The sequence below is a fragment of the Arachis ipaensis genome, chromosome B6 (genome assembly GCF_059453495.1).
Source record: "Arachis ipaensis isolate K30076 ecotype BB chromosome B6, ASM5945349v1, whole genome shotgun sequence".
Taxonomy (NCBI): domain Eukaryota; kingdom Viridiplantae; phylum Streptophyta; class Magnoliopsida; order Fabales; family Fabaceae; genus Arachis; species Arachis ipaensis.
In genome coordinates this window covers 110,689,311-110,694,174 of record NC_142441.1, presented here as the reverse complement: position 1 = coordinate 110,694,174, position 4,864 = coordinate 110,689,311, and the positions used below count along the sequence as shown (strand labels likewise).

Here is a 4,864-nt window from a genome sequence, read left to right as displayed (position 1 = left end):
GTTGTACTTGATGGATTGATAATAGTAAAATTCTTCTTCTCTTCATCTTCTCTATGATTCGCTAGAAGAAATTTCGTTCTTAATGCTTAGTGTTCAATTATCTTGGAAAAGAGATTGAATGCAATTGGGTTTCATGGGAACCTTGGGAAAGGAAACATGAAACCATGCTTGAAATCCCTTCTCACACTTGAGTAGAATATGGGTTTTGGTGTTTGGATATGTGACATATAATCCTCCCTCTACTTGGACCTATGATGGTGTGTGGTATAATCAGGGACCAAGCATATCTCTCTTCATGAGCAATTAGACCAAGGAATTGGCTATTGATCAAGATCTGAGAGATTGAGTCACCAAGGGATTGAGGCACAATCAATCATGATTGCCAAGAGGTCAATGAGTTGCATGATTGAAGAGGATATAAGCTAGATTTGATCCAAAGAGACAACATCTCCCAATCTCAATGAATTTCCTCATTCTTATCTATCCCTTTCTTTATAGCTTAATTTTACATTCAGTAATTCCCCATTCCCATTTACATTCAAGTCATTTACGATTCTGCACTTTACATTCTGCCATTTCGATTTCTGCACTTTATCACTTTTCTTTATATTCTAATCATTTACGTTTATGTCATTTACAATTCTGCACTTCACAATCTTGTTGATCCGCTTGACTAATTGATCAATCAATTAAAACTGCTTGAAATTGCCAATCTCTGTGGATACAATCCCACTCCACTGTGGGTTATTACTTGACGATAATTTTGGTGTGCTTGCCAAAAGAACTAATTCACCAATTTTTGATTGGGGTGTGAATTAGACTCATCATGTTTTATGGCGTCGTTGCCGGAGATTGGCTTAAATTTGACAGTGATTAAATTGATTGGAGAGCTAGATTAAGCAATTTAAATTCCTTGTTATTTTAATTTCTTTTATTTAGCACCTTTTAATTTTTATTTCTACCCTGAGTCCTATTTCTTTCTTCTTTGATTATTTTTATTCATCATCCATATTTCCACTCTTCTAACAGTTCGATTAATTGCACCAACAAAGCTAACCACTAATCTCAACAAGGTTTTTCCCACTACACTTGTTCTCTGCTGGTTATTTGCCAATTGTATGACAGGTAGAAGAGGAGAGACTTCATCTCCCTTTGATAGTGAAATTGAGAGGACCCTCCTTAGGCGAAGGAGGGAAGCAAGAGGCAAAGGCATAATTGGAGAGGAACTAGTGGAGGAAAATCTAGAAACCACCATGGAAGAAGAAGCACATAACCATGTTGAAGAGGAGGCTGGAAATCATGTTGGGCAAGAAAGGAGAGTCTTAGGCTCCTACATCAACCCAAACCCAGGAAATTTTGGCAGTAGCATCCTAAAGCCAACAATTCATGCCAATAATTTTGAGCTGAAGCCTCAGCTCATCACACTTGTTCAGAATAATTGCTCATATGGAGGAAGTGCCCAAGAAGACCCTAATCAACATCTCAACACATTCTTGAGGATATGTGATACTGTAAAGTCCAACGGGGTACACCCTGACATCTACAAACTACTCTTGTTCCCTTTCTCACTCAGAGATAAGGCAGCAAAGTGGTTGAAATCATTCCCCAAGGATAGCCTAACTACATGGGAGGAGGTCTTAAACAGATTCCTTGCAAGATTTTACCCTCTACAAAGAATCAACAGGCTGAGAGCTGAGGTGCAAACCTTCAGACAACAAGATGGAGAAACACTCTATGAGGCATGGGAGAGATTCAAAGATCTGACAAGAAGATACCCACCAGAAATATTCAATGAGTGGGTACAACTACATATCTTTTATGAGGGGCTATCTTATGAAGCAAAGAAGGCAGTGGATCACTCTTCAGGAGGCTCACTCAACAAAAAGAAAACCATTGAAGAGGCCATAGATGTCATTGAGACTGTAGCTAAAAATGAGTATTTCTATGCTTAAGATAGGACTCAAAAGAAGGGAGTGCTAGAACTCAACTCTGTAGATGCTTTGTTAGCTCAGAACAAGGCAATTGCAGCTCAAATAGCAGCTTTAACCAAGAGGATGGAGGCTAATCAAGCCTCAATCATTCAAGACCAAACTCCTCAACAAGAAAGGAATGCACCAAGGGATTGGGGCTCAATCAATCATGATTGCCAAGAGGTCAATGAGTTACATGATTGAAGAGGATATAAGCTAGATTTGATCCAAAGAGACAACATCTCCCAATCTCAATGAATTTCCTCATTCTTATCTATCCCTTTCTTTATAGCTTAATTTTACATTCAGTAATTCCCCATTCCCATTTACATTCAAGTCATTTATGATTCTGCACTTTACATTCTGCCATTTCGATTTCTGCACTTTATCGCTTTTCTTTATATTCTAGTCATTTACATTTATGTCATTTACAATTTTGAACTTCACAATCTTGTTGGTCCGCTTGACAAATTCATCAATCAATTAAAACTGCTTGAATTTGCCAATCTCTGTGGATACGATCCCACTCCACTATGGGTTATTACTTGACGATAATTTTGGTGCGCTTGCCAAAAGAACTAATTCACCAATTTTTGAATGGGGGTGTGAATTGGACTCATCACTGAGTCATTAGGGGGGCATTTCAAGATATAGAAGTCAATGGAAAATGTGAGCGCCTTAATACTTACCAGCACATCTTCAGCAATTCCAACCACTGTGATGATGCTTTTATCTGCTAAAACAAAATGAGCTGCCGACCTTTTTAAGGGAGGGAGTCTCATAGCATCATATATAGACAATGGCACAATACTCACGCACGCTCCTAAATCATACATGCAGTCAGAAAATATTACACCCCCAATGGTACAGTTAACCATGCATGGACCTGGATCACTACATTTTTCAGGTATACCTCCCATTAAAGCAGATATAGAACTACCTAAAGGAATAGTTTCTAATTCATTAATTTTATCTTTATGTATGCATAAATCTTTCAGAAATTTTGCATATTTAGGTACTTGTTGAATAACATCAAAAAGGGAAACAGTTACCTCAACCTTTTTGAAGATTTCTACCATTTTGGGATCAAGTTCCGTCTGCTTCCTGGACTTCCTTGCAGGGTGTGAAAATAGAATAGGAATGGCGCCACTTGCAGCTTCTGCATCCCTTGGTGCTCCATTCCTTGGCTGAGCTACTTCTTCTTCAACCATGTCTTGTACTTCCTCTTCCTCTTCAGCATCTTCCACTTCAACTATGTCTTCAACTGGGGCGTGTTCTTGTGGGCTTGGCTACTCCTGATTCCTCTCTTGCAATGTGGTTCCGGACCTCAAAGTGATGGCATTGATGCCACCCTTGGGGTTGGGTAAGGGTTGAGAAGAAATTTTACTAGAGCTTGAAGGCTGATTATTGGAAGTATTTATTGATCCAATCTGTGAGGCAAGAGCTTGTACAGCAGAGGTCAGACCATTCAAGGTGGAGCTAAGTGTGTTCTCCATGGCCTTTTGTCTTTGCTCAATAGACTGAAGCACTTCGTCATGAGAAGAAGAAGGGTAAGTTATCTGAGGGGCCTACTGTTGGTTGTTCTTAGGTGCTTGGGATTGCCTTAAGTGAGGTGCTTTGTAGGGCTGGTTTTGGTTTTGCTGTCTGTTGTTATTATTCCACCTCTGATTTCCATTGTTGTCTCTGCCTCCTCTGTTGTAGTTATCCCTCCAACCTTGGTTGGAATTATCCCTCCATCCCTGGTTGGAATGGTCTCTCCATCCCTGGTTGGAGTTGTCTTGCCAACCTTGGTTGTAGTTTCCACCTTGGTTGTAATTGCCGCCTTGTTGATTGTACCCTTGATTCGGACGGTCAGAGAAATTGTGAGTAGCTGCCAAGGTGTTATCTTCTTGTTGGAGCTGCAGACACTCATTAGTGTAATGACTATAATCAGCACATATTTTGCATACTCTTTGAGAAACCAACTGTTGACTTTGTTGTGGTGGGGGAGGCTGAGGTTGTTGTTGATTCAGCTGCATCTACTTTAGTAGGTTGGTCATCTCACATATAGCCTGTGTGAAAGCAGTAGTCTCATTACTAGAGGAAACCTCTGTAACAGTCTTTGAGTGGCTGTTCCTGTGCCTATGATTCCAGGTAGACTCAGCTAGGTCGCTGATCAGTTGCCATGCTTCATCTGCAGTCTTGTACTTTTTCAGGGAACCATTACTTGCACCTTCTAATGTAGTCTTATCCCGAGGCTTCATGCCTTGAGTGAAGTAGCTGATCAATACCAACTTGTCAATCATGTGATGGGGGCATGCGTCCAGAAGATTCTTGAAGCGCTCCCAATACTCATAAAGAGTCTCTGATTCGCCTTGAACAATGCAAGAGATCTCTTTCCTTAGTTTATATGTAACTTCAGCTGGAAAGTATTTTTCCAGGAATTCTCTCCTGAGCGTATCCCAGTTGGTAACAGTTGCTTCAGGTTAGGAGTAGTACCACTCCCTCGCCTTTTCCTCAAGAGAAAATGGGAAGGCGGTTAACAGAATAGAAGTTTCATTTGCACCATGATGCCTAACAGTAGAATAGGCTGCCTGAAAATCCCTGAGGTGCTTGATAGGCTCCTGAGCAGGTAAGCCATGAAACTTGGGCATCAAGTTGATTAGTGCAGTCTTCAGTTTAAAATCTGCAGCCAGATTTGGATGACGCACTTGATACGGTTGCAGTGTAAAATTCGGGGCTGCAGCTTCCTGGAGAGTAATCCTCCTGGGTGCTGCCATACTATCTACACGTGAATCAACTGAATCAGTAGTAGAAGAGATTATTTCTCCCTCAGATGGCGGTTCAGATTCGCCCTCAGATGAGACTGGTGAATCGATAACAATCACTTCACCACCCTCAGAGGCTAACCGACG

At 40.8% G+C, this 4,864-nt stretch overlaps 1 non-coding gene across 1 annotated transcript; it reads left to right on the top strand.

Annotated features, from left to right (window-relative positions):
• The first annotated feature begins 4,249 nt into the window (after positions 1–4,249).
• On the top strand, positions 4,250–4,357 carry LOC148562298 (small nucleolar RNA R71). The gene has a single exon (XR_015887633.1). It is a non-coding gene; the product is annotated as a small nucleolar RNA R71 (small nucleolar RNA).
• The last annotated feature ends 507 nt before the right edge of the window (positions 4,358–4,864 follow it).